Source organism: Heterocephalus glaber, unplaced genomic scaffold, assembly GCF_053883595.1.
Source record: "Heterocephalus glaber isolate CG9 unplaced genomic scaffold, H.glaber_assembly_v1.0 deba00001457, whole genome shotgun sequence".
Classification (NCBI taxonomy): domain Eukaryota; kingdom Metazoa; phylum Chordata; class Mammalia; order Rodentia; family Bathyergidae; genus Heterocephalus; species Heterocephalus glaber.
In genome coordinates this window covers 23,477,578-23,498,160 of record NW_028258305.1, presented here as the reverse complement: position 1 = coordinate 23,498,160, position 20,583 = coordinate 23,477,578, and positions in this window count along the sequence as shown.

Here is a 20,583-nt window from a genome sequence, read left to right as displayed (position 1 = left end):
TGTGATGACCATCTGAAGGTTCAGTTAGGGGATACAGACCAAGGAGGAAAGAGGAGCTGGGCTGTGGACTCATGCAATCAGGATGTGACAGAAGAGGGGAAATACAGTCTGAATCACAGGAATGTTCCTGGTTCACCAAATGGGTTGAAGTAGGCATGCAGATAAAAAGATAATAATGCTGACTGTAATGCAAGAGTCATCCTCCCCCCTCATCTTCTCTCCAACTTAAAAACAAAAGGACTAGAAACACAAAAAGTAACTTCTCTCCATTTCTGTCTCCTCTTAAAATGGAGGATAGTATCACTCTCATATCACTCCCAGGCACAGAGCATCTACCTAGATTAACTAGTGAGCAAATTGCTAGTCAAATAAATGAAGGCTACTGTCCTGTTAGAATTCTGTCACACTTGGAACTAGAATATTTGGGTTCAAATTCCCGCTCTGCCCTACTGACTCTATGGTCTTGAGTAAGCACTTGCTCTCAAAACCCTCAGTCTCTTTAACTATAAAACAGTATTCACAACTGTTTCAACCTCATCAGCCCATAGTAAGGGTTGAATGATGTGACATAGCAGAAAAAACTTGTAACTTCTAAAGTTACCTCCAAATATTAAACACCTCAAAATGTAATCCCACGGGTAAGTAGCTTATGCTCCAGCATTGTACTGTCCACAATGGTGGCCACTGGCCACATGTCGTTCTTGAACACTTGTCACTTGGCTGATACGAAGAAGTGACGTGTGCTACGTAAGGATAAAATACACACTGGGAGTGTGTGTGTTTAATATAAAATATGTTAAAATAGCTTGTTAATATGTTTTATATTAAAAAAGAGCATATTTTGATATATTGTTTTATGCTAAAAAGAGCATATTTTGATATATTGGGTTGAATAAAACATATTCTTAAACTTTCTCCTGTTTCTTTCTACTTCTTTTAATGTGGCTACTAGAAAATTTTAAATTACACATATAGCTCAAATTATATTTTCATTGGATAATGTTCGACTAGATGGACCACAAGACATGGGCACTCAGGTAGGAAATCAAGAATAATGCAAGAACCAACAATAAAATGTCAAGAAGCTCAATGTTAAGAGGGCTTCCCTACACTTCATTAATGTTCCCTGGTTGACCGTGAGAGTGATTTATTGGCACACAAATACTGACCTACCAGTGTTCCTTGAAATACAAACTAATTGTGTGTGTGTGTGTGTGTGTGTGTGTGTGTGTGTGTTTCTTTGGACCTCTTCTGATCAGAAAAGTAAACAAACACTTAGAACTCTAAGCAATATTCAGGACAATCCAATCCAACAATTATTTTTTTTAAATGAAGAATGTAAGGTCTAGAGAGGGTTGGGATTTAACCAACATCACACAGCCTATGAATCACCCCAGATATTTTCCATTACACTATAGTGTGGTTTTTAGAGTTTGTCAACTTTTTTTTTGTTTTTTTTTGTTTTGGGGGAGTTGCTTTGTTTTTTTTTTTAAATGAAGATTGTCCAAATCAAGTCTCCCAATAATTCTGGAAAATAGTAACCGTACCCACATTTGGCAGGTGAGAAAACTGTGGCCCTGAATGACTAAACACATGCAAATAGTTGCATCATTGACACAACCTCCCCCCACCCCCTCCCGTGCTCTCCCTTCACCACAGGCTCCCTCTCCAGAACCACAGGATGGTGCAGTGACACAGAGTATCCCCCTCATTCGTGGTGCCCCCTCCTTTCTCAGGAAGAATGCCCATGAGCATTCTTCCGCCTAATTAAATAATGGACCCACACTGATCTTTTCTTCCAAGGTCTGGGACACTGTTTCCTCTCCACCCCAGTTCTGCTTGGGAATGTTGATTTTGGAAAACAGAACTAAAAATACTCCAGCTCCAAATCAGAAACAGCCTCCAAATCCTTATTCAGCAAAGAGCAACAGGCTTGGAAGGGCTATGAAAGCCTAGAACCTCTTCTGCAGAGCTTTCAGAGACAAAATAGGTCATCAATCAGCTCAGCTGCACAGATGGATCCCAGCCTGATGTCCCAGTATTCAGAGAGGAATGAAATAAAAGTCCTACTTCCTTGTCACACACCTGGTCCAGTGAAGGGGACTGACATATTATTACTTGGAGGCAGAAGGTCGTGGGTAACTATGCTATGGGGACTCAGAATAAGGAGCCATGATCCAGCTAGGTTTCCCAGAGGAGTGGGGTCAGACCAAGTTCTCAGAGAATCAGAAGGACACTGTAGGCAGAGAAAGGAGGGAAAGACTTTCTGGGCAGAGAGGACGGAGATTGAGGAAATGCCTGTGTTGGAGGCTATGTGACGTGGGCAGGCTGTTCCCTTCTAGTGTCCTCCGGGGTCTACTGAGCGAGATTGTCTCCATAGCATTTGTGATAACTCCTTACCTCTCTGTAATATTGGATTCCTCACCTGATCCTACAGATCCTCACCAGCAACCCAGGAGACAGGCAGAGAAACTGTCATGAAGTCCATTCTCCAGATCGGGAAGCTAGCCTGCTGTCTGGTGTCACACAGTAATTTCAAGGGGCAGAGTCCAAGCACAGCGAGTGTTTTTGTCACCGCCATCTCTTCCCTCCCCGCTTCTGCACAATTCGGCAGCTGGAAATCATGATGCTCTGTAGTTTTCCCAACCTCCTCTATCTTAATGGAAACAGTTACTACCAAGGATAACTTATGGGGCACTTTGCGTGTGGCCTCACCCTGCAGCACTTCCTTCAGGTCTGTATCTTACCTCCAAGGTACGTCTTTTACCACTCCCAAAACCTGGAATTGTACTGGGCACATAGTAGGTGCTCTGTTGACTTATGGATTCACGGATCAGTAGACTAAGTGCATGGATGGTGTCACAAAGGGAAGAATGTGCTAGAAAAGGATTTTAAATACTACTGTCACTGTCCCAATTCATAGACACTGTCCTCAGAGAGCTTCAAAAAAAATAGAGCTCACTCCTAGCATTGTCTCCTCTAGCTTTATGCCCCTCCCCTGTCCATAAACATCGTCCTACTGGCTACATGTACCACTGTAGTCCCATGAAACTCACTTGCCTCCCTGAGATTTTGACTTTCAGGCTGGTGCATAAACAATGATCCATAAATCTATTTAACATTTTTACTTTGTGCACTAAGACAAACAATGGGTTGTGGGAGATGCAAAGGAGACATATAGACTTGTACTGCCCATTAAGCCACAGGTGGCTGTTGAACACTTGGGATTTGCCTAGTCTGAATCAAGATGAACAGGTATAAAATACGCACTGGGTTTCAAGGACTTAGTACAGAAGAAAGAATGTAAAATAGCTTGTTAAAAGTGAATGCATGTTGAAATGATATTTTAGATATACTAGGTTAAATAAAATGCAGTATTAAAATAATTCAACTGTTTCTTTTTACTTTCATAAACATGGCTATCAGAAAATTTTAAGATATACCTGTGGCTCACATTGTACTTCTGTCACACAGACCAACCTGTAGAGGGGTCTGATCTGGAAAGGAAACAGACATATGAACAATGCATTTGTATGGGGCCTGGAATATACAGAATGATGTCTCCTTCTACGTCTTGGTGTTGCAAATCTTAATTTCTTTCTTCATATTTTCCACACTTGGCCCCTTAGTCTGTCAGCCCAATAACAAATTATTTATATCTCCCACTCTCACCAGTCCAAACTCATGTGTTTCAGAATATAACTCAAGGGCATCAGTTACCCGCACCTGCCTGTACATATGTCCTCTGTCTGATTCCCTTTGCTGCTTACTGCTTATTTTGCACAACTGTTGCCTTACTAACCCCAGCACAAGGTCTGAGGATACAGCTTAGTTGTAGAGCACTTGCCTTGCATGTTCAAGGCCCTGGATTCAGTCCTCAGTCCCATACAAAAGAAAAAGAGACAAAAAACCCAATCAAATAATCTATGATTTAGGAAACCCCAGGACAAAGTGCCTGCCATAGGGTAATCCCTCAACACTAACATGAACGCATGGTTGAAAAAAAACAGAATAAATGAATAAAGAGTGTATAATGAAACACACACACAGATTTGTCTGTACATATGCCTTGTGTGTGCTACAAGCTGTTGACTTCTGCCTCATGACGTTAGTTAAGCTGTAGTGGCATGGTTTCTATATCAGATACTCAATATATTCTTGTTGACTAAGTCCTTTTTTTTTTTTCAGGGCAAAACCAGAGTCTCACTTTCTTCCTAAAGTCTCCATGACCTCATTCCACACAACTTTTCCTCCCAGTTCCCAGGCTGTCCCATACAGTGTGACAAATATGTCTTGGGTTTTCCTTTTACTTATTGCATGAGATTCCTGCATGCCCTTTAGCCCCCTGCTAACCTTTGTGTCTAGAATATCTCCAGAGGCCCCCATGTTAAAGGCTCAGTCTTCTGCTTTGGCACTATTGGGAGCTGGTGAAAACCTGAAGAGGTGGGCCTAGTAGGAGGTCTTCAGGTCATTGGGGCTGTGCCTTTCCACTTTCTTTTTTTTTTTTTTGCCATCTGGCCATATTCTATTACATGCTCCTGCCATAATGTGCTGCCTTGGTACTGCCCTAAAAACAACAGGGCAAACTGACCATGGACTGGGACCTCTAAAACTATGAACCAAAACAAATGTTTTTTTCTTTATATATTGATTATCTTGAGTATTTGTTACAATGATGCAAAGCTGACTAACACAGCCTCCCTCCACCTACAACCCCAGGGGACTATAAACTTCTTTAAAGCCTGAAAGTATCTTCTTTTAAAGCCCTACTATAAGGTAATTTTTCAATAACTTGCTGACTGGATGCTTAAAAGATGGGGTGGTCTACTCCTAAAGGTCTTCAAAAGGGATATTATTTTTGAAGATTAATATCACATTCCTAACTCCTCCCTTCTCCTAGCATTCAACTATGTCCCATTAAAAATTAAAATCAGCCAAATAAAAGCAACTTCAAAGGATGATCCACTGGAGTTTTGGCTACTGACTGTCTATGAGTTTTTCTTTGTTACACTCTCCCTAAAAACAAAGGAAGTGGTCTGCACGGTAACCAAGCACATTCAGCCTGAGGCTTCTGCCAAGAATTTCAGCCAAATCAGGTGCTGATTTCTCTATCCCTAAACTATACCAGCTCCTACCCTAGTGAGAATGGTGGCAAAAAGGCTTAGCAAGGGCCAAGAAGGCAGACGGGTCTCTGCAGAGTGGTGAGCTCCCAAACTCAGGCAGAAAACCCAGGGAAGATAGACTTCAGAACACCTGCAATACCACTCTCTCTACCCACCCAGAGCTCACCAGAAAAATCCCACAGACAGCAAAACTAGGTCACTCAGGTTCACAAAGCCAGCAGCTAGGACAATATAACCTGAGGACTGCACATCCTGTGGCCCAGTGAGTGGCCCTGCCTCTGGCTTCCGTGTGTCCATGAGAGCACAGTGGGACTTCCCTCTGAGGAGCAACACGCTGTCCTCTTAGCACCAGGCTGGCCGGGGTCTGCCCTCCATGCTCTGTGACAGCACCTTCTCCTCAGCCTGGATGGCCCTTGGGGCTGGGGCTTGGTCCCTGAGAGTCTTCAGTGTGTTCCCTATCCTGCCTTGGCCTAGGGGTACTAAAGAAACCCATCCCTGCAGTCTGCCCATCTCCTGGGGTAGCTGGAGAGTCCTGTGGCATCCTGCTCAGGGTGAGCTCGAAAGCACAGCCACCTGCTTTGTTTTTCCAGTCCCCTCGAGTAATAAGAGACAACAAGGAGCCAGAGAGAGAGAGTTGGCATGGCGGGCCACTGGGAGTGAAGGGAGGAGAGAGGATGGCTGTCTGGTAAGTTGAGGTTCGTGGCCCTCATGGCTTTTGTGAGTCTGACTCTGCCCCCCTGAGTGTCTCCACTGGATTGTAACAGAGTGGGTGTGTCATTAATAAGAATTTGCTTGAAAGTTTCAGAATAGAGCACTTTTGGAAGGGAGAATAGTTGAAAAGATAACAATGGTAGAAGCAGTGGTACTGCAAAGCTTGGTTAGTCTTGCTCACTAAACACCTTAGTCTGTTTTGTGTTTCCATGACTAAATGTGTGAGGCTAGGTAATTCTCAGAGAACAAAGCCTTATTCAGCTTGCCAAGGGGCTGAGAGGTCCATGGGTGAGGGGCCAGGTCTGGTGAGGCCTTTCTTGCTGGTGAGGACTCTGCAGAGTCCCAAAGGAGCACAGGGCATTACTTGGCAAGAGGGGAACATACAAGAGGCAGAGCCAAACTGACTTTTATGACACACACTCAATCTCAAAATCTCATTAATCCATGAATGAAGGAGGGCAAAACACCATGACCTAATCACCGCTAAAGACCCCATTTCTTATTACAATGGGAATTAAATTTTAACACAAGTTTGGTAGAAACATTCAAACTGTAGCATTGAGTTATCTCTGGTCATTAAGAGCCCAATAAGCTATTTCCCCAAACAATCATAGTCTTCCCTGCTGTGCAAACTCCAAGACCCACAAGGGACAGCGTACAGTAGGAGGCAGACATGGGGTGGAAGGGTAAGGCAGTCTTGGAGCAGAAGTGGCTCCAGCAGAGGACTGGAGTGCTGGCAGGTTTCCACTCGCTGAACATGTGAGAGGACATCAGCTTAGACGACTGTGCATAGGTAAGAATGGGCATCAAGAATGACTAAGCCATCCTGCGGCCCCCCAGCACCCGAGCCAGTGGGGCAGCCTGCGTGTGATCCCAGCCTCCTGCAGGGCCATTAACTGCAGCACAGGAAACACCTGCTACTGGCCCACGCCAGGTTTTTTATGCTGTCTTCATTGCTTTGTGCTTATCTCATTTATGATTATAGAAAAGATTCTTGGAAACTGTCATCAAATCTTGACAGTGTCTTTAATGTCCCTCATATATCCTGAATGTGTCAGCAATTCCATGCTGTACGTTTATGCATTTCTTTCACCAGAAATAAAATCTTAGAAAAATGTAACTAAGAACAGTAAAGAGCATAACACACACACACACACACACACACACACACACACACACACTTCTAATGCTTGTGGTAGGTGTGTGAGCAGGACTACTCCAGTGGGTCTGGGCTTCCTGAAATCAGGGGCTTGAGGAGATCCAGGCTGTGGGCATGGAGAGGTTCCCCAAGCAGGACAGGTGTCTGAGGTGTTGCAGGGCATTGGAGATGGCCTGGTGGGCCTTTCTCAGGGTTATGGACAAGGGAACATCATAGGTCATAAGCTCACTTATGGGCCTCTCTTAGTGTTAGTCACTGCTCTGTGGCTTCTACTTGGCTGTAGAAAGAACATGCTGAGGTCCTGACTCTGTCTCCCTAGCACCTTCCTGTTAGGGCCATGACCAGTCTCTTAAACTTGGTTATCTTTGGATTCGCCTTCTACAACTGGGGGGCTCTGGACAAGCATTTCAGCCCCAAGCCATTGACTCTGAGGTTGTCCCAGGACTTGGCCTAGCTTGTCCCCTGTGCTTCAGTCTCTGCACTGCTCCCCTAGTGGAGGGTCCAATTCATTTGAAACCTTGTTCTGGGTATGCTACCTAGTCTCCCAGGAATGGAGGTGTGCTCCTGGACTACTCTGCCCCCCTGTTTTGTGTGAGGGGCCTCTCTGATAGGGGCTCCATGGCTGCCTGGATCTGCCCCTGGCTTTACCAGCCTTCCAGATCATACGGGATGCCTGTTTCCCAACAGCCCTCCTTCTAGACCTTCTAACAAACACACAGTGGGTGCATGCTTTGTTGTTGGTTTGGCCTGTTCTCTGGGACCCTGGATGCCCAAATGTGGCCCATCTCATGGCCAACAGAGGTCTGTTGGTGAATGTACCTGTACCAAGGTCAGCCATTAATAAACTCATTTTGGGTGGATGCATTACCAGTTAGCCATTCTGGGAACCACAAGGAGGCATGGTGAGCAGAAAGCTTCTCCCAGCTTCTCTATCACTAACATTCCCTGCCCTCATACCAGACTATGGATTCAATGAGCTGAGCTGGCCCACAGGAAGCGCCTAAGGCACCAGCTGGTGTTTCTTTAGTGGACATCATTCTGCTTAGCCTGGAAGAGCTCTGGGTTTTCCACCAGCAGCTACCCAGGACCCTGATGGGCTGGAGCCAGGTAGGAGGATCTGGGACCCGGGAGCACGCAGCTCTTCATATTGCTACTGAGACCCCCGCTGACAACTCTGCACACTAAGTCCTCTGAGTGAGGGCTTCTGCATGGAGTTCTCAAATATTATGCATCTAGGAATCTCAGAGATCTAAGCACAGAACCCAGGCCACACCCCCAGAGTCCCTGAGTGCCTGGCACCTTGTGCAGGTTTCCAGGTGCTACTGTCCAGAACCACACCAAGCCATCACTGTGGAGTCAAGCAGGGACTCTTCTACTGTCACTGTGTATCCCCAGCAGCTTGCACAGTGCTTGGCACACAGGAGGTGTTGAAGAACCCTGACTTGTGCTTGATGTATGCCTCTCTGCTTCTGTGACCCCTTGGGCAGGCTCCCTCCTGGCTGCCTCTTGTAAAAGAAGCCTTCACTCTGACCTACCCTGGAGGCTGGGAGCACTCTCCCTGGGACCCCTCCCATACACTGACAGCCAGAGGACAGCCTGAGTACAGCTTCCAGCCCCGTCACACCCAGCACAGGCTCTACACAGCTATCTGTCACAACCACACCAGACATGTCCCATATTATTACCTGGCCTGAGACAGGAAGGAGCCAGAGGTATAAGCAGGTGGAGAGGGTGGGGAAGGAGGCAGTCTAAGCCCCAAATGGCCCGCTGGGCCTTCTTACCAAATTTTCAGCTTTTTCTTTTCTTTTCGTCTCCCTTCTCCTTCCCCATCTCTTCCCTGTCTTTTCTTTTTCTTTTATTTTTTTTTTTTGATACCAGGGATCGAACTCGGGACCTTGTGCTTGCAAGGCAGGCGCCAGAACCACTGAGCTAAATCCCCGGCCCCTTCCCTGTCTTTTCTTCATCTCTTTCTTCTATCGTTAGCCTTTTCCTTCCAGGTTTTTGTTTTGTTTTGTTTTCTGTATAGGGTCTTGAAGCCAGGGCTTCGCATATGCTAAGCCAGTGCTCTAGTAGGGCTGGGCTATATCTCCAGTCCTTTAAAAAAAAAATTTTTTTTTTTTTTTAATTTTGAGAGAAGGTCTGGTTAAGTTGTTTGGGCTGGCCCCAAACTTGGGATCACCTTGCCTCAGCCGCTCAAGTAGCTAGAATTACAAGCATGAGCCACCACAGCCAGCTTATTCATATTTATCTTCTTAAATATTTTTAACAAAGACAGGCACTCTTCAAAAGCCACTGAGGAGCTGTAGGGATTCTTTTGTTTCAGAGAAAGTTTTTTCAGACCCTTAGAGGGCATAATTCCTCCCAACATGTGACCTCTATCATAGCTTCTCAGACTGGGGAAGAAGCCTCTTGAGTCTTCCTTCGAAACCTGACTCCATTCTACACCCCAAACATGAGGCTCCTTTAGACACAGCACCCCCACCCCCCAGGCTGGGCTTATTTTTGTGGTGAGACACCTCTCGAGAGGTGTCTACTCCACTGTCCCTGCTGGAGCAAGCCTTCAGGAGAAAATGCCTGGACAGCAGGCTAGAATTATGTTGTTATTCTTTTCTTAAGGGAAAAGCATGGGGTAGATAAGGAAGACCAGATTTAGGCAGATAGAGTAAGCAGCTGGTGCTGAAAAAATTCTACCAAATATCTTTTTAGCTTTTTATTTTAGAATAATTCTAGATTTATAGAAGTTGCAAAGATAATGAAGAGAGTTCCTCTATACCCTTCATTCAGTTTCCCTAATGCTAACATTTTATATAACCAGCATATATATGCCAAAATTCAGAAATTCACATTGGTACATTATAATTAATTAAACTTCTTATTTTATTTGGATTGCACCAGTTTTTCCACTATGGTCACTCTTCTGTTCCAAAATCCAATTTGGCAAATAAATGGTTCTGTAATTCAACAAATTTGTATGAAGTGCTTTGGGTGCTGGAAACCGCCATTAAGGAGTCATGCCCCTGGATCTCTGCAGGGAAAGTGCTTTTGAGAACAGTCAATGACAGCAACTTTGGAGTAACTTTAAGGCTGTCCAAGAAGTGTTGTCCTTCTGCTTGGAACGACAACACTTTACTGTTAGTCCTAAAGGGTTTTTCCCCCCTCTTTCCTTAAACACTGTATATAGTCCAATCTCCTGGTGCATTTCTCTAATTTTTTTTAAATTCTAAATTAAAAGATTTGGGGCTTGTGTGTATTCAGGAAAAACATACTGTTTCTCTCTATACTTTCAATGTTTTTGACACCAAATGAATGGGAGGTTTTCCACACTAACAGTTCTTCAGCTTTATGCAGACACCAAACAGTTGTCTTACATTCAGTTCAGTTCTCATGCTACCTGAAGTTAGTGAGAGTTAAAGGCTCAGTTGTACAAGGCTTTCCGCCTTTCACCTGCCAATCACAAGTCCCACATTTTCACCTGTACTTTGGACCAACTGACTAAAAATTGGAGTTCCTGTGATCCCCCGCTCAAGTTCAGTAATTTGCTAACAGCTCACAGAAATCAGGGAAACATTCTCATTTTGCAGTTTATTACATAATAATGGATACAGATGAGGAACCAGATGAAGAACTAGGAAGGACAGAGTCTGGAAGGGTCCCAAGCCCAGGACCTTTTGCCTGGTGGGGTAGGGAATCCCATCTCCTACATAGGGCTGCATCCATCACCTAGAAACTCTCCAAGTCCCATATTTCGGGGATGTTTATGGAGACTTCATCACAGAGCCATGACTGATTGCTGATTCCATCTCCATCTCTTCTCCCCTCCCCAGAAGATGGGCAGTGGGGCTGAAAGGTCCAAGTTTCTGACTATGACTTGGTCTTTCTAATGACCAACTCCCAACCAGGAGCCCACCTGGAGTCACTTTATTAGAACAAACAACATGCCTATCACCAGAAAACTCCAAAGGACTTAGGACCTCTGTGTGAAGAATCAAGGTCAAAGATCAACTATTAGAATGAAAGATGATCCTAATACCTCTGTCAGTTAGGATATCACAGAAGTTTTAGGAGCCCTGCACCTGGAACTGGGAGTGTCACACTGCACCGCACCGACTCCTCTGTGTAATGAGAACCACAGGTATGTATCTGTCACTTTGTGTTGAAGGCTGTTTCATTCTTCTTTTGCACCTCCCCACAGTACGTGGGAAGGATTTCTACCCTCTGAATGAATGATGCTCAATCATTTCTCCTCACGGGTTCAGTTGATAGTGGTGGAAAAAGCCGTCACCTAGTAGGAAGAAGAGTCTGAGACTCCAAACAGCAGGGCCCCACCACAGGGACACAGTCATCTCACTGAGAGGAATGGTTGGCAGAGTATGCTGAACAGAAAGCTGGACAATAAGCACAGTGCCATAACGCCTCTATGAGATCAAGAAAAGGTGTGTGTGTGTGTGTGTGAGTGTGTGTTTTCTGGCCTTCAGTGAAAATTCAAAAGAGATGGAGAAAACAAGACAAAAGTCCCATTTTCTCTTGAGCTTGAGCAGCCAAAAACTTTGAATCCTTGACTGCAAATTTACAAAATGTTTCTGCTTGAATAATTCCCTTATGAAAAGAATAAGCTACTTCTCTCCATCTATTTATTGTACTGATGATCACTAACAGCCTTTCTGGGACTGTCCACAACCACTGGACTCTTGATGTTCATTAGCTCCAGCAAAAAAGGGTTCAAGCTGAAATCACTGTATAGGATGAATAAGGTTGGCAAAATGACCCTTGGATAGCAGTGCGCATAGTCGGTCATGTTTATTTGGGAAGGAGGGACAGGGGGTCAGGTCATACCACATACCACTGAGGAGCAGCTCAAATAGATACCTGTGGTGTATTAATCAATAACAGCACATCAGTGTCTTGCAGAATTGACTGGTCCAGACAGGCAGACCTCTTGAACTCTTTAAAAGAAAACTAGAAAGATTTTCTTCTTTCTTTCTTTCATTCTTTTCTTTTCTTTCTTTTTTATTTTTCTCCAAGCCTCAGAATATAACCTAGCAAATTTTAGGGGAACAAGATCAAGAAAATATACTGCTTGTTACCAATAATCAGCTTAAACTTCAGCCAAGCAGACTAATTGGTGGTTTACAAAGTGGATGCTGATGCCAGACTGCCAGCTTCTGATCCCCCACGACCACTTACTATGTAACCTTAAAGTCAGACTCCCTTTCTGAACCTCAGTTTCTCCATCTATAAAAAGGTTAAAAATAGTACCTGCCTCACTGGATGGTTGTGAAGAGGCAGTTAGGTAATTTGTGTTCAGTGCTGAGAACATTCCCCAGTCCAGAATGCTGCAGAAATGTGAATTTTGTTATTACTGGGTCCAATGTTCTCAAAACTGCCAGACATTCTTAGGCACCAGGCCCTGAAAAATCAAAATCTAAGGGGCCATCCCAAGACCCTTGAGGGCCAACAGCAAGATGAAGACTCTCTCCTCTTCCAGCCCTTCAGAGATTTTGATCTTGGAGGAAGATTGCGCTAGGAAGAATTTGGATTGAGAGATTAAATGCATTGTGATACATTCATATGATGGAATATGATATGGACATTAGAAGTAACCACGAGTAGAAGGAAATTCATGATATTGGGATGAGTGAAATAAACAGGTACTAGAACAGGACAGTCCATTTCTGTTCAAAGTAGACACGTGCAGCATGTAGAAAGGACACTCAGATATGTAAGAAACATTACGTCATTATTTTCTTTAAATCTACTCAAATCTGACTCCAAGTTTTATCCTGCTGAGCTAGTAGGAAGTTCACTCTCAGGCATCACTGGGGTTACTTCCCCTACCCGGAGCCACTAAGATCCTGCACCCTTGCAAGGTGTCCAGGAAACCAAGGCTGGCCTCCAGCCTCCTGGCCCACTAACATCCTCATGGAGGAGCACACAGGCTTCCTGTAGGCACCAGGCTGCTCTTGAGTGGGAGCTCGGGTCCACAGCCTGTCCCCTCAAGGCAGTCTTTCTCTGCAGGTATCTTTTCCTCTCTTTGGGGGCTTCTAGGATAGGTCTTACCTCTCTACAACTTGGGACTCACTGACTGTCTCTGTTCCTGACCACAGGTGGGTACTATGTTGTCCCCTCTCCCAGACCTCAAAGGCATCTCCCATGCACACCTGCCCTAGTTTGTAGCTTTGGGAACTGGGACTCTCCTAACAGACAGAGACTGCTCCTGCCTTTCCTCTCTCCAAACAACTCAGGCTAGAAATGGATAGGCTTGGAATAGGATAGAGAAGGAATCAGGAGAACCCAGCCCAGTAGGCATCCACTGTAAAGCACACGTGGATGTGTGTCACAGGGCCAGGTCTGGCTGGGTATGTGATCCTCTGTAGTTATCTCTGACGGAGGCAGACAGATTATGGGTGATTGTAGCTCCTCTCCTCTTAATTTCTCCACACTTTCTGTAATAAATATGAATCCTTGGTATCAAAAATGTTTAAATTTAAGGAAGAAAATGGTAAGGAAGCTAGGACTGTAGTGCATGTCCTAAGAATTAAACTCTTCCGGTCTACACGGAAATGGCTACACAGGGTAGGAGGCTGCTCAGAGCTCTATGTGGAGAGGTCAAGTAGTGGAGAGCTACTGCCTCCTCCAAGGCTCCATTCACCATCAGGAACCAGCTTGCTAGCAGCCCTGAGCCCTGACCACTGACTGCCCTGCAGGTGTGTGTGTGTGTGTGTGTGTGTGTGTGTGTGTGTGTGTGTGTGTGTGTGTGTGTGTGTGTGTGTGGAGGGCTGCATTTCCAATCTGCCTCCTTCCCAGAGTGCTTTAGTCTATCCTGTCCCCAGATGCAACAACACCCACAGATGTGGTTTTGTGTGTCACCACCTTCTGTCACCACCTTCTGTCACACCTTCACTGGATGACAAAACAAAGAGAAGCAAGAGGGGCTAACTAAGTCTTGCTCCTTCTGGCCTGCTCTTTGCGGGAGGCCTGGTTTGTTTGTTTTGGTGAGCTGGCCAGCTGTGAGCAGTTTCGTTTGGGGTTGTAGGATTAGGACTGTTTGCCTCCCTTTGTTTAATGGAGTCAGGTGAGAGAAAGGCTCCAGGCCTGAGAATGCCCAGCTCTCACTGCACTGCTTGGGGTTCCCCCCCACCCCGCCCTCCCAACAAATGTGAGGTTGCTGCCCTACAGGGCAGGACAGTTTGCCAGATGTGGACAGCTAGATGGTCCCCCAGGCCTGGGGGGAAATGCTCCGGGCCTTGGGACTTTCCCCAGGAGTAAGTAGGGTAGGAAAGTGCCTCTCTCAGCTCAGGTTCCCCAGTTTAGGCTGCTGAGATCCTAGGGCTGTCAAAGGCCATTTCCTCTACTTTCCAGCAGATTCTCAGCATCTCCAGGACCTGCAGTAAACAGGGTCTTCAAAGGCTCTTTGATCTGAAATCTACTGGCATGCCAGCCCAAAATGTCATTCTACCACCCCTGTCATTAGCCCTCCTGTGTGACAGTGTCTATGCTTTTAATTCTGACTTAGAGTAACAGTAGTTATATTCAGTGATTCCTCTGTCTGGGCTTTTACCTTTAACCTGATCGAAAGTTCTTTTAGAGTAGACACCATTTTGATTTTTATGTGTTGACCTTGTATCCAGCTACACTACTGAATTTGGTTATTAAGTCTAGAAGACTTTTGGTGAAGTTCTTGGGGTCTTCTATATTAAGTATCATGTCATCTGCAAAAAATGACAATTTGACTTCTTCATTTCCTATCTTTATTCCTTTTATTTCTTTCTCTTGTCTAATTGCCATGGCTAATGTTTCCAAAACTATATTGAACAGGAATGGTGATAGTGGACATCCTTGTCTTGTTCCTGATTTGAGTGTGAAGGATTTCAGTTTTTGACCATTTAGTATGATATTGGCTGTTGGTTTTTCATACATGGCTTTTATCAGATTGAGGTAGAGACTGTCTATTCCAATTTTTTGTAGGGTTTTTATCATAAATGGATGTTGGATTTTGTCAAATGTTTTTCTGCACCTATGGAGATGATCATATAGTTTTTGTCCTTGGCTCTATTGATATAGTGTATTACATTGATTGATTTGCATATGTTGAACCATCCCTGCATCCCTGGGATGAATTCCACTTGGTCAGAGTGTATGATCTTCTTGATGATCTTGTGCATTCTGTTTGCCATTATCTTATTAAGGAGTTTTGCATCTATGTTCATTAGTGAGATGAGCCTATAGTCCTCTTTTTCAGTTGGGTCTTTCTCTGCTTTTGGGATCAAGGTGATACTTGCTTCCAGGAATGAATTTGGGAATATTGCTTCCCTTTCAATTTCATTGAAGAGTTTAAACAGTAGTGGCAGCAGTTCCTTTCTAAATGTCTTGTAGAATTCAGTGGTGAAGTCATCAGGACCCAGGCTTTTCTTAGTTGGTAAGTTTTAAATTACATTTTCAATTTCATTGATTGATATTGGGTTGTTTAGAATTTTTAGGTCTTCTTCATACAACTTTGGTAAGTCTTATGTATCTAGGAATCTGTCCATTTCTTCTGTGTTTTCCATCTTATTGGCGTATAGGTTCTGAAAGTGGGTGTTGATGATCCTCTGGATTTCTGCTGGGTCCGTTGTAATTTCACTGTTTTCATTCCTAATTGCATGGATTTGGGCCTTTTCTTTCCTTTTTCTGATAAGGTTGGCTAAGGGTTTGTCAATTTTGTTGATTCTTTCAAAGAACCAAGTCTTGGTTTCATTGATCTTTTGTATCATTCTCTTAGTCTCCATTGAATTGATTTCTGCTCTGATCTTTATAATTTCCTCCCTTGTATGAGCTTTGAGTTTGTCCTGCTCTTCTTTTTCTAGAAGCTTGAGGTTCAGCATCAGGTTGTTTAATTGGGCTCACTCTGTTTTCCTAATATGAGTATTCACTGCTATGAATTTCCCTCATAAGACTGCTTTCATTGTGTCCCATAGATTCCAATATGTTGTATTGCCATTGTCATTTAATTGAAGGAACTGTCTGTTTTCTTCTTTAATTTCCTGGTGACCCACTGGTTATTCAGAAGTGTGCTGTTCAATTTCCATGTGTTTATGAAATTTTTGCGGTTTCTTTTGCTGTTGATCTCCAATTTCATCACACTATGGTCTGATAATGTACAGGGGATAACTTCAATTCCTTTGCACTTACTTAAATATGTTTTATGAGTGAATATGTGGTCTATTTTGGAGAACAACCCATGTGCAGCTGAGAAGAATGTGTATTCTGATTTTGTGGGGTGGAACACTCTATAAACATCTGTTAAGTTCATTTGTTCAAGAGTTTGACTGAGTTCTAGTGTTTCATTGCTTGTTTTTTGTCTAGTTGATCTATCTATTTGTGACAGCAGGGTACTGAGGTCTCCCACTACTATTGCATTAGTGCATATATAACTTTTCATGTCCATTAGTATTTGTTTTATATAGTTGGGCACACTAGCATTTGGTGCATATATATTTAGGATTGTCATCTCTTCCTCTTGGATTGTTCCCTTTACAAGGATGTAGTGTCCTTCTTTGTCTCTCCTAATCAGTGTTGGTTTGCAGTCCACTTGATCTGCAAAGAGGATAGCTACTCCTGCTTTTTGGGGGGTTCCTGTCTCATGGAGCATTGTTTTCCACCCTTGAACTTTCAGTCTATGAGTTTCTTTTTGAATTAGGTGTGTTTCTTGTATGGAGCATATTGTTGGATCTTGCTTCTTGACCCATTCTGTCAATCTATTTCTTGTGATTGGTGAATTGAGACCATTAACATTGATAGTTATAACTGATACGTATTGACTTATCATTGTCTATCATTGTCATGACTTTTCCTTTTCGTTAGATTCTCCCCCTTTGCATTTAATTTCTTGTTGCACCTGACGGATTCATTCTACTGTGCTTCCTGGGGTTGTTATCTTCATTGTCTTTTCCTAGGATATTGTCTAAAATTTTTTGGAGTGCTGGTTTGGCATTCATGAAGTTTCTAAGGTGCTCTTTGTCATGAAACTATCTTATTTCTCCATCAATTTTGAAAGATAGTTTTGCCCGGTACATCAATCTGGGTTGGATGCTGTTTTCCTTTAGGGCTTGGAATACATCACTTCAAGCTCTTCTTTCTTTGAGGGTTTGCGTTGAGACCTCTGCTGTGATTTTCATGGGCTTTCCTTTGTATGTGATTTGTTTCTTTTCTCTAACTGTCTGTAGAACTTTGTTCTTCTGTTGAGTTTCTGGAATCTTAACAATTATATGCCTATGTGTAGATTTTTTTTGATCGAGGCTAATTGCCTCACTTTTCTGTATGTCAAGTTCTTTTCCCCTCCTTGGGAAGTTTTCTGCCATTATTTCTTTGAAGAAATTTTTTTTATGTCATCTCCACTCTCTCCTATTTCTTCATTGACTCCAATCAGTCTTATGTTATTCTTCTTTCCATCATCTAGCAGCTGCTGGATTGATTTCTCGTGATCTCTTACAATTTTAAAGCAGTTTTTCTTTTCCTGGTCACTTATTGCAGTCTTATGTTTTATATCTGAAATTCTGTCTTCACATTGGCTCATTCTGCTGTGTAGACTTTCAATGGAGTTTTTAATCTCCTGGAAATCTGTTTGCATCTGTTTTATGGATTCCATTTGTTTCCTATGTTCAGATTCCATCATGTTCCTCAGCTCCTTTCTAGATTTATTAGTCATGTCTTGCACTATGAGCACAATCTCTGATGTTACCTGAGAAATTATTTTATTTCATTTTTTCCAGATACTCTTTCATTGCCAGTTCAGGGATTCCAGTTGGTTGAGCATCAGAGTGTTCCATCTTGTTTCCCTTTGTGGTTGCTGTAGGTGATCTGGAAGGCTGGTTTTGAGACTTGTTTATGTGTCTTTTCATTTCAATGTGGCGGAGGGGGCAGGATGCTGCTGGTGCCCATGTGGCTCACCTCCTCTGTGCTGTGAACCATGGCATGGCAGCCCAGAAGCCTCCTCTGTGCTGGGAGTGGTGGTACAGTGGCCCAGAAGCCTTCTCTATTACTGACACCATTTTCCCACAAGCCAAACATAGGTTCAAAACTATCTAGGTGCTTAAGTCACACTTATGGAGTGACCAGGCTAGGAGATGGACAGACAAGTGAATGGATGGAGGAATGGAGAGATAGAGGGATGGATAGATGCCAGACATCTTTAATTGAGGTCTTCCCTTAGCAGGAATAGCTTTTCTGTGTAATCATCCAGGAAATATTTCCTTACTATGTGTCAGCCATGATTCCAGGTCCTTGGGATTTATCAGTGAACAAAAATCCCTGACTTAAGAAACTAATTGGGGATGGGGACCCATAAGTAACAAACATTTTAACATAAGGACATGTATAGGATGTTAGGAAAGAATACTATAGAAGCAACAAAAAGTTAGAAGTAGAAAGGGTGAGGAGGGTTGGAATTGGGAAGGAAGGCAGGTTGCTGCATATAGGGGAGTCATAGCAGATCTCCTTGAGATCATCACATCTGAAGAAAGACATAAAGGAGATGTGGAAGTGGATCACAGGGACATTTGGGCAAGGTGCATTCAGAAGAGTGAACAGACAGAGCAAAGTTTGCCAAGTGGAGGGTGTCAAGGAACTATAGTGGGGTCAGTGGCTGGAGTGGAGTGGATACTGATGGAAGATGAATTCAGAGAGGTGAGGTAGGGACATCCTGGCAGATCCTGTAGGGCCTTTGGAAGTGGGGAGGCAATGAAGAGCCTTGAGAGGAGGAATGACATGATCCAATTTAAATATAAAAGTCTCCCTTTAGCTCTGTTTTGAGAATAGACTGCAAAGAGACAAACATGGAAGTCTACTGCAATGGCCTAGTTAAGAAATGATGAAGGGTCCAACCAGATGTTAGCTATGGAGATGACAAGCCTGAGCAACTGTAAAGATGAGACTGCCCTCAAACAAGAATAACCCCATGTTGATTCAGTAGGAAATGAACAACTGAAGATGACAGAAATGGCAACGTTGTGGAAGTGATGTCCTTGAGTGGGTGATGGGATGGGCTGCACTGTGTAGGTGGAGGTGCTGGGCACATTCATCCCCATTACAGTCAAGGAAACAGAGGGCAGATGCTGTTGGGAGTGGAGATGTGGCATCTGTGTGGAGAAGGAAACAGGGTCACCAGCCAGGAGTGATACAGGAGGAAGGTGTAGGGATCTGAAGAAAGGCATGATGGTACAAAGCTCTTATCTAGGACCGTGGGAGAGTGATGGACTCAGGACATGGTATATGATAACAGAGCAGCAACTAAAGCATCCTTGGAAACTGTGGGCATGAATTGAAAATGGGATCAGTCGCCATGGTTGTATTTTTCCCCCAAAACAACCTTGGAGTAAATGGAGAGCTGGATTTAACCATGGCTGTGGTTTTGCCAAGAGAGTACAAAGAAATGAGAGGGACACAGGTGTCAAAGGGATCATCAGGGAGTGATTATAATGATTGACCATGGAATTTCAGTTGCATTCTAGAAGGAAGGGTTTCCATTTTAGTAAATGGGAACATGTGAGGTCTTTCACTTTGCCAAGAGTGAGCTGTGGATGGAATAAGTCTGAGACGCCCTGCCTGGAGCCATCATTAACTCAGTGACACCCTGACAATTTAATGGAGGTGACCTGTCTCCTGAACTTGCTCTCATAATCAGCTTGCCAAGAGAAGGGATGTAGTACAGGGGCTGGCGGTGGAACAGGGAGGTAAGGAGGTGTCACATTTTACTAAACTTCCCATTAGATTGCCCTGAAGCCCTCCATTCACCACAAACCACAGTCCTTCCTACCAGTCAGCCAGTGTGTCCTCACTGGAGGTAGCTCCAGCAGTGACCTCTGATCTCAGCCAGGCCTCTCAGCTCCTCCAATCAGGGCTGAAGGAGCTGCACCTAACACTGCCTGTCCTCCTGCCTTCCTTCTTCTGGTTGATATTTTCCTGCCCACTTTACAGCTCACCTCACTTCATGGCCTCTGAATTCCCAGAGACGTGTGACCCTCTGGGCCTGGATTATCCACTCAAGTCCTTGGCTGTTTGCTTCAGTAAGCCCTCAACCCTTCCCTGGACCTCACCAGCCAGCCTCATTCCTACACACGCAATCCCAGGGTCTGTCGGCTCAGCCTTGCCTACTCACTAGCAGTCAATCTTGGGGCCCATTTCCAGAGTCATCCTGATGATAACCACAGCAGAAAGTACCACAAGATAATCACTAAGAACCTGATCTACCTCGCTCACCACTATGCACCTGTTCCCAGAACCTAGCACAAAGCCTTGCACATAGCAAGTACTCAATAAATATCTGAGGAAGGAAGAAATATATAAGTCCATCAAGTGCTTATTAGGGCCCAGGGATGGTCTGTCTTTTCTACATATTACTTAATTTTACAGAAGAGGAAACTGAGATGCTAAGGAATCAAACAGCTTATAAATGGCAGCAGATTTAGAACTTAGGTCTGTCTGCCTTTTAAATCCACTACTCGTACAGATCTAGCTTAGAGACTCCCCATGATCACTCTAGACATGCTGAGGACAGAACATGATATTACAAATCAGAGCCCCTCACAGGTCAAACTACAACTCATGACATATGGC